At 44.0% G+C, this 10044-nt stretch overlaps 1 pseudogene; it reads right to left on the bottom strand.

The window, feature by feature from the left end:
• Positions 1-8377: 8377 nt before the first annotated feature.
• Positions 8378-9604, bottom strand: LOC133760926 (voltage-dependent anion-selective channel protein 3-like; annotated as a pseudogene).
• Positions 9605-10044: the final 440 nt, after the last annotated feature.

The raw sequence follows: 10044 nt of genomic DNA, 5'->3' as shown, positions 1-10044 counted from the left end.
TTGAAAAATTCTGATTTTTTTTAAAGATTTTATTTATTTACTTGAGAGGTAGAGTTACAGTGTGAGGGAGAGAGAGGGAGAAAGGTCTTCCACCCACTGGTTCACTCCCACGCAGGTGCAGGGGCATGAGTAATTGGGTCATCTTCTACTGCTTTCCCAGGCAGAGAGCTGGATCAGAAGAGGAGCAGCCGGGACTAGAACCGGCACCCATGTGGGATGCTGGCACCACAGGCAGAGGATAAACCTACTGTGCCACAGCACCAGCCCCTGAAAAATTCTTATCTAAGCCTCAGCAGCTCAAACCTTCAAGAAACAAATAGATGGATTTCACAACAATGGTAAATGAAAGACTGGGTCCAGTGGAGGACATCACAAACACAGTTAACAGTGACAAGCAGCCAGTGACAGTCTGGAAGATACTTGCAATGCCTGCAACCTTTATGGTATTAGTAGGTAGAACACACAAGGAAATCATGCAAGTCAACAACAATTTAAAAAGAAACAGTTATAGAGAAAAGAAGGACAGTGGACATGCACGGGCGATGTACGGAAGGGGACTTCTGAGTAGCTGCTAACTAACTGAGGAGACAGAAGTCCAGCCCATCCAGCGAGAGGGCACAGCACGGCAGACAGCTCCGAGGTGGCCCGCAAGTCACCACATCGACAATACCTGTGCAGAGGCTGCCCGGCGCCGCTGAGAACAATGCTGCCTGGAAACACACGCTCTGCACTACTGCTGCCGAAGGCGCACTGCTGCAGCTCTTCCAGCGAGCAACACAGCGGTGTTTGTGGAAGTCACGTATGCAGGGTCCCATGACTCCGCAGTCTCCGTCATGGGTGCACACCTGAGACACGGTCCGTAAGAAGCACCTGCAAAGTTCTCTCTCCAGACCATTTTCTCCAAGCTGCATAGAGCACGGGGCACGCACAGGAGCTTCTTGACAACGTTCGCAGAAGCATTGTTCAGAATGAGGGGCGTTCTGGAAGGATTGTGTGCATTTGATATAATGGTATGCGGCAGGCACAAGTATTAAATTAGATCTGCATGGAGACATAGATATGATGTTGGAGGATTGAAATCAGCAACCAAATAAGATTTACAGCACAATGGTATTTGTAGGATTTAAAAATAGAGAAACACTTCCTGGTGGATACCCCTTTATCTAAATGCATGCGAACAATCTGGACTGGAAGGAAATACATTAATCACACTAGAGTGAGAAGGGAAGGGAGTGTGAATTGAGGGCAGAGAGGGGGTGAAAGAGACCAAGGAAAGCAGAGGTGGACTCTGGGTGTGCGGTGGGCGAGGAGGCTGCAGTTCAGCCTGGTTCTACAGAGGACCCTTGGAGCAGGCGAGCCGTCAGAGCGGTTTGGAAAGCCCCAGAGAGTTTTCAAGGGAGAGGCGGGATGTGAATGGATTATGGGTAAGGCAATCAGTACCTAAAGGTGACAGTAGGCCATTTGCAGCATTTCCAGAGGAAATAAGGAAGAAAACCCTACACATGATATGCCTGCCTTTCAGTGACACTATCTATACATTCTCTCTTCATTAATCTCATTTTTAAAAAGCAAATGTATTCAAAGTGGCTGTTACTAAGGCAAACTTGAATGAGAGTGCGCACTTGTTTAAAGACTTATTTATTTAATTGAAAGGCAGGGTGAGACAGAGAGAGAGAGAGAGAGAAAGTGAGCAAGTGACTTTTCATATACTGATTCACTCCCCAGATGACTGCAGCAGCCACGGGTAGTCCAGGTCAAAGCCAAGAGCCTGAAACTCCTTCCAGGTCTCCCACATGGGTGTCAGGGGCCCAAGCACTTGGGCCGTAATCTGCTGCCTTCCCAGGTGCATTGGCAGGGAGCTGGATTAGAAGGTGAGGAGCCTGGGGTTGAGCCGGATCTCAGATGTGGGATCCAGCTTTGCGAGCAGGTGGCTTAACTCACTGCACCAAAGTATTGGCCCTGACAGTGCTTACCTTTAACAGCTTTTCATACAAGGAATCAACAAAAAGTTCATGAAAAATGCATTTTGTGAAAAAATCATGTGTGTACTTCCATTTTTATACCAAAATAAATATTTTTAAAAAAATAACATTATTTGTCTTTTTGTTTTTTAAATATGTATTTATTTATTTGAAAAGTAGAGTTACATAGAGGAAATGGCAGAGAGAGAGAGAGAGAAAGAGAGAGAGGTCTCCCATCTGCTGGTTCACTCCCCAGATGGCCACAATGGCTGGAGCTGTACCAATCTGAAGCCAGGAGCCAGGAGTTTCTTCTGGGTCTCCCACGTGGGTGCAGGGACCCAAGGACTTGGGCCATCTTCCACGGCTTTCCCAGGCACATTAGCTAGGAGCTGGATTGGAAGTGGTGCAGTCAGGACTCGAACCAGCATCCATATGGGATGCCAACACTGCAGGCAGTGGATTTACCTGCTAGGGCACAACGCTAGCCCCAATAAACTTATCTTTTAAACTCCATTTTGGACAAGCTTCTTGAAGTGCCCTCAGATTACAGACAGGTACCTATGTTGATTATAAAAAATTTAAATATGCAGTTTAAGTGTCTCTCACATTAGTTTAACTTTTACGTTTTTATTTTCTTAAAAAAATTTAAAAACTTATTTGAAAGGGAGACAGAGAAAAATTGAGAAAGAAGTAAAGAGAGAGAGAGTGTGTTTGTATCTGCTGGTTCACTCCCAATTCTAGCAACAGCCAGGCCTGGGCCAGGCTAAAATCAGCAGCCAGGAACTCAACCCTGGTGTCCTTTGTGGACAGCAAGAACCCAATAACCTGAGCCCCCACTGATGCCTCCTAGAGTGAGCATTGGCAGGAAGCTGGAGCCAGGAGCAGAGCTGAGACTGGAACCGGGCGCTCCAATATGGGATGCAGATGTCCCACGTGGTGTCTTCACTTCTGTATCAAATGTCTGCCCACAGTTTTATTTTTGAGATACTTACTTTTTGACACATTTTAATGTATTGTAATTGAGTCCCTGTATTGCTTGGAGAAAAGTGCAAATTCATTTTGATTCAGAAAAGATGGGCATTGTCACTATTTTGCCTTCCAGAAGGGACTTGCCAGGGAGGTAAAGGGAGACGATAGGGCTGAGATAAAAGTTTATTTTTACAGATGACAAGAATGGATCTAAACTGACAAGATAAAATTCAACATGGGTAAGTGTTAGCTCCAGCATTTAGGTGCAATAAAATCAATTGTCCAAATAGAGAATGAGAGATTTTCAACTGCATAGCAGTCAATGAAGATGGGATCTGGGCTATTCAGTTGACTGCAGGCTTAATCTGAGCCAATGGTATAATGTGTCTGCCAAAAACAGTCCACTCCAAGTTTTGGCTGCAGTCGTAGGAGGCCAGAGTGAAACCACAGTTTCTGAGTTCTGTGATTGGCAGAAGTCATCCAGGTGATTCCGTCCAATAATAAAAAAATCTTCAAAAATCGTTGTAGTTGTCATAAAAATAATCCACGTTGGCAAAAAGATGCGCCGATGGCCAATAAGCACGTGGAGAGATGCACAGTGTCATTAGTCGTTAGGAAATGTGAGTGGAACCCATAATGAAGTTCTACTTCACACCCACTAGAACGACAATAGAAAAGAGAAAGACACAGTCGGCGAGAATGTGCAGAAATGGGAGCACACCCCTACGTTGCTGGTGGCGGCTTAAAGGGGGCAGTAACCTGGGAAAACAGCTTGACAGTTTCTTAAACAGTGCATCAGGTTTACCATGTGACTTTGCATCCCACTCCCAGGTGTCTGCCCAAGAGACATGAAAATGGATATTTCCCCCCAAAAAACTTGTTTACAGATGTGCATGGTAGCATTATTCACAGGGCCCCTAAACTGGAAATAGCCCAACGTCCTTCAGCGGAGCAACGGATAAACAATGTGGCACATTTCCATACTACAGAATACTACACATAGTTCATCTACTAGAACAAAGTACTGCAACATGCTATGACGTGACTGTAACTCAACAGCATTCTTCTCCCTGTAAGGTTTGGTACAGACATTTAAGTGGTTAAGACATCAGTTAAGACACCCACAATCCCACACTGGAGTACCTGGACTCAACGCCCAGCCCTGCTTCCTGACTTTAGTTCTTGCTAATGCACACCCTGGGAGGAGGCAGTGGTGGCTCACGTGATCGGGTTCCTGCCACCCAGATGGGAGACCTATAGTGCTTTGGCCTAGGCCAGCCCTGGTCATTCTGAACCAGTGAATAGGGGCTTGCTCTCTCTCTCTTTTCCTCCCCTTTTCAAGTAAATAAATAAAAAAAATTTAAGAAGAATATTAGACACAAAACCCACACATCATATGATTTTGTTCAGATAGAAAAATCCAAAACAGGAAAGTATGTGAGATTAAAAAGTAAATTAGTATTTGCCTAGGGCTAAAGTTAGGAGCAGGAAGTGACTATATATAGACAGAATGCTTCTTTTAAGGGTAGCAGAAATATTCTTTTTTTAAAAAAATATTTATTTATTTTTATTTGAAAGTCAGAGTTACACAGAGAAGAGAGGCAGAGAGAGAGAGAGAGAGAGAGAGAGGTCTTCCATCTACTGGTTCGCTCTCCAATTGGCTGCAATGGCCGGTGCTGCACCAATCTGAAGCCAGGAGCCAGGAGTTTCTTCTGGGTCCCTCATATGGGTGCAGGGGCCCAAGCACATAGGCTGTCTTCTACTGCCATCCCAGGCCATAGCAGAGAGCTGGATGGGAAGTAGAGCAGCCGGGTCTCGAACCTGTGCCCATATGGGATGCCAGTGCTTCAGGCCAGGGCATTAACCTGCTGCGTCACAGCGCCTGCCCCAGCAGAAATATTCTAAAATTAGATTGTAATGATGATTGCATAGTTCTGTCAATATACTAAAATTGAATGAACTGTACACTTGAATGAATTTTATGGTATATAAATTACATCTCAATAAAGTCATTGGAAAAACGAAGTATAATGCATGTTCATTACAAAAACACAAGTGACATAAAAACATTAAGAGAAAAAAAAAGAAAAATAACAAAATAACAAAGAAAACATAAACAGATAAAAATGCCCCAAATCCTACTTCCCAGAAATAACCACTTGGGGAATATCATTTTAGATATATTTTTATGCTCTTTGACAGGCAGAAGGAGAGAGAGATAAGAGGAGAGGAATCATTTTACATAATGGTATCATGCAAATGTGCTACTTTTTCTACTCAGATTCAAAATAGCTTGCTTGAATCTCATGGAATAGGTGTTATATTTGAAAGAGATGACTAAGAAGAGAGGCTCCTGCAGCAGACTGGGGCTGTCTCCTGGGTCTGGCACCTGCTGGCTGTATGACCCTGGCAAGGTCTAACCTCCCTGTGTTTCAGGCTCCTCATTTACACACAATGCTGACAATGACATCTGCCTCAGAGGTTTCTTGTAAGGATTAATGAAACAATTCATGTAAAAAGATTAGTATATTGCTCAGCACACAAAATTCAGTATTGATTATTGATTTGCAGGGATTATTATTCTGATATTTTAAAGGCATACGGAGTAGAAAGTCCAGGATGATGAAAAAAATCCAAAATCAAGTTGTCGAAAAAATGGTTCATGGTCAAGGTAATGGTTCACCTGAGAAGAAAGATACGGGAATATTTGAAGGCCAAGAGTAAAACATAAAATATATTGTGCAAGCACCAACATGACAAAGCTGATGAATAACATCCCCTAAAGATCTCCACATATGAATACCTAGAGCCTCAGAGGTTGAGGCTATGTCAGCTGATGTGGAAAAATGGATTTTGCCGATGTAATTAAGTTAAGGATCTTAAGGTGGGATGATGACCTTGGATTATGCAGGCTAACCAGATGTAATCCTAAGGAGCCTTATGATCTGGGGAGGCAGGAGAGTCAGACACAGGGAAGGAGCGGTGACGACAGAGCAGAGGGGATGAGGGTGTGGGAGACAGGGAGAGAGCAAGAGCAAGCAAGCGAGAGGGGACAGGGTGGGAGTGGGAGAGACTGGAAGATGCTGTGTGACTGGCCATGAGGATGGAGAAAAGGACCACAAGCCAAGGAACGCAGGTGCCTTTAGAAACTTGAAAAGGATGGGAACTGGGTCCTTCCCTGGCGGCTCCAGGGGGAGCGCAGCCTTGCACACTCCTTGGCTTTCAAATTCTGACCTCTGCACTGTAAGATAAATTTCTGTTGTTTCAGCCATTGTTTGCAGTATTTTGTTTACAGAGGCAATAGAAAACAAATACATTACTATATATAGAGGCACGCAATAGGCAAAATAGACTTTCAAACAAAAAATGTTAATACAAATGAAGAGGGACTTCTTTTAAAAGATTTTTATTTATTTATTTATTTGAAAGGTAGAGCTACAGAGAGAAAGGGAGAGACAGAATGAGAGATCTTCTATCCACTGGTCACTCCCCAAGTGGCTGCCACAGTGAGGACTGGGCTGGCCTGAAGCCAGGAGCCAGGGACTCCATCTGGTCTCCCACATGGGTGCAGGGGCCCAGGCATGTGGGCCATCTTCCACTGATTTCCCAGGCATGCTAGCAGGAGCTGGATCTGAAGTGGAGCAGCCAGGACTCTAATGCTCACATATGGGATGCTGACACAGCAAGGGGAGGCCTAATTCACTGTGCCAAGGTGGACTTGTTTCAGGTTTTTTTTTTTTATTATTATGATAAAATACACATCAACAAACAAATTATCACTTAACCTCTAAATTTTTTAAATTACTTTTTATTTCCATTTTATTGGAGAGGCAGAGAGACAGGGAGAGTTCTTCCATCTGCTGTTTCACTCCCCAAATGCCCACAAAAGGCAGGAGAGGGCCAGGCCAAAGCCAGGAGCCAAGAATTCAATCTGCATCTCCCCACCTGAGGCAAGGTTCCAAGTTCTCCATGTCTTCCCCAACACTTGCTCATCTCTTTCATAATAAGCTTCCCAATGGGTGAGGTGATATTCTGTTATAATTTTGATTTACATTTTCCAAATTAATGATGTTGAACATCTTCATGTGTTTATTGCTCATTTGCGTATCTCCTATAGAGAGATGTCTGTGCAAATCCTCTGCCCATTTTTTTTTCAAGATTTATTTTTATTTACTTGAAATACAGAGTTAAAGAGATAGATATATATATAGAGAGGTCTTCCATCCCCTGGTTCACTCCCCAAATGGCTACATGGCCGGAGCTGTGCTGATCTGAAGTCAGGAGCCAAGAGATTCTTCCAGGTCTCCCATGTGGGTGCAGGGGCCCAAGGACTTGGACCATCTTCCACTGCTTTCCCAGGCCATAGCAGAGAGCTTGGTGGGAAGAGGAGCAGCCAGGACTAGAACTAGTGCCCATATGGGATGCCGGTGCTTCAGGCTGGGGCTTTAACTTGCTGTGCCACAGCGCTGTGTTGTTGTTATAAAAATTCTCTGGATACTAATCTGTTATCAAATATATAATTTGCAAACTTTTCCCATTCTATGGGTCATCTTTTCACTCTGAAGAAAATGTCTTTTGATGCACACACACATTTTAAAACTTTCCATGAAGTCCAATTTGTCAATTTGTTTATTGCTTGTGCCTTAAGTGCCATAGACAAGAAACCATCACCAAATGCAATGTGGTGAAGTTTTCCCCTATATTTTCTCCCAAGAGTTTTATGGTTTTAGTCTTTCAGACATCTTTAATCTTCCTCAGTTCATTGTTGTTGTTGTTGTTGTTGTTTAGTGTTAGGTAATGGTCCACTTTCATTCTTCTGTGTGTTGAATAGCCAATTTTCCCAGCACCATTTGTTGAAAAAACTGTTTCTTTTCCATTGAATTGTGTTGGTCCCCTTGTGAAAAATCATTTGACCATTTATGTAAGGGTTTATGTCAGAGAGTCTTAGTGTATATTGTTAGTCTATTATATCTGTCTTTGTACCAATACTGCGGGGTTTTGATTAGTTTTGTAGTAAGTTTTGAAATGAGAACTGTGAATCCTCCGGCTTTGTTATTCCTTTGCAAAATTTATTCAGCTCTCCAGGGTCACTTGACCTGTCAAGTTAATTTTAGGATATGTTTTTCTCTTTATGCTGAAAGTGTCATTGGGATTTTGATAGATTTCACTGAATCTAGTCTGCGGCCATACCACCCTGAACGATTTGAATCTCGTCTGACCTCGGAAGCTGAGCAGGGTTGGGCCTGGTTAGTACTTGGATGGGAGATTTCATTGAATCTGTGCATTGATTGGAGTAATACTGACATCTTAAAAATATTGTCTTTCAATCCATGAACATGGAATAGATTTCCGTTTTTTTTTTAATGTTCCAAATGTGATGGGTTTATTTGAGTTTACTCTGATGCAGAACCAAAGATTCCACTACAGCATGGAGAACAATTGGGGGGACGGGTGGGGGTAGGGCATGCGGGTTGCGATATACAAACTGGAGGGCTGGGTCGTCTCCTGTAACGCGACAGTAGGCTGCTGCCGAGGGACACGTGAAAACCAACCCCGCGGATCAGAACTGAAATGTGGCACACACACGACAACTTCCGGGCACGCCTCCCAGAGCCTCCCTGAGCGTGCACCCGCAATCTCCAGACTTCGGTGTGGGGAGGATTACAATTCTTTGGAAGAATAAAAAGTTCACACGTTTGAAATTTCACAGAAGAATTTTAAGGCCAAAACATAGTGGGTTCATTTCTCTTCACTGCCAGGGACCAATGTGATGCTTGACCCAGAGCCACATCAGGCTTCCAGCTCAAATCCCAGCCCAACCTTGTGGCCTCCTGCGTTGAAGTTCTTCCCGTCCATTAAAGAGGACAGGGTCAGTCTGACTCCTGGTCGAAGGGTCTGCATATAACCCAGTCCAATCAGGCTGGCGTTATTTACTTTAGCAGAGAGAGAAGTTCTACAATCCAGCTTGTATTTAGCTGCGATGCCAAAACGCGTGTTGTTACTGCCAGCCGTCCATGCGAGGTTTATTGACGTTTCCATCTTCTCGTTGACCTTCTGGCAGATGGAACCTCCGAATTCAGTACCATCGTTTACATGAGTGTGCAGCTGGAAGTCTGCAGCCTTGTAACCCAGGGCAAAATTATTCTGTGACAGTTTGGATTTGGCTGTGTCAAAACTCATCTGATAGCCAGCAAGCCAACCTTCAAAAGCCAACACAGCCCAGCCATAGATGGTTGGTCCAGAAAAATCTATATCAACATTACTTCCAAGACTAAAACAATCGCGTTTATAGGAGGCCTTCAATTTCCCACTCTTCTTTCCTGTGTTTGGTACAGATATGGTGTCAAGAGTCAGTTTCAATCCTTCAGCCAACTTATTCTCCAGAGAGATGTCTGTCCCCAGAGTGTTGTCTGTGTTCCATTTCTGGGTGAAGGTGAGTCCATAGTTACAGACCTTATACTTGGTCTCTAGGTTGCCTGATGCTCTTCCTGTATCAGTGTAAGCATGACCAGAAGTAGAAAATTCCACTTCACTACAAGACTTGGTTCTCAGGTCTATTTTGACCATGCCAAACCCATATTCTTTGTTGAAGACATCCTTGGCAGCCTTTCCTAGGTCACAGTAAGTCGGTGTGTTATACATACCTGTGAGCCGAGGGCCGTCCCCGCTCCGCCAGGGCAACGCTGAAGGTCTTCTCCCAACCAACGCCGTCCGCGCCTGCGCGGCCCATATATTTCCATTTTTATACACACATTTATTTATTTGAAAAGCAGAGAGACAGAGAGAGATTCTTTCATCCACTGGTTCACTCTCATACGTCTGCAGCACCAGGACTGAACAAGGCAGAAGCTAGGAACCAGGAACTCAATCTGGGTCTTCCCTATGGGTGGGGGGTGATAGGAACCCAAGTATTTGGGCCCTCATCTGCTGCCTTTGGATTCGTTAGCAGAACTGGAGGTGGGACTTGATCCCAAGCACTCTGATATGGTTCATGGGCTTTCCAAGTGGCCATCTAACCTGCTGCACCACAAAACCCACCCTTATGTTTCCATTTATTTATGTCTCCTTTAATTTCTATATTTTTAAAATTTTCATTATACTAAGTTTAAAAATT

Source organism: Lepus europaeus, chromosome 5, assembly GCF_033115175.1.
Source record: "Lepus europaeus isolate LE1 chromosome 5, mLepTim1.pri, whole genome shotgun sequence".
NCBI lineage: Eukaryota > Metazoa > Chordata > Mammalia > Lagomorpha > Leporidae > Lepus > Lepus europaeus.
Note: the sequence above shows the minus strand (reverse complement) of the source record. Positions and strands in the feature narration are given on the sequence as shown.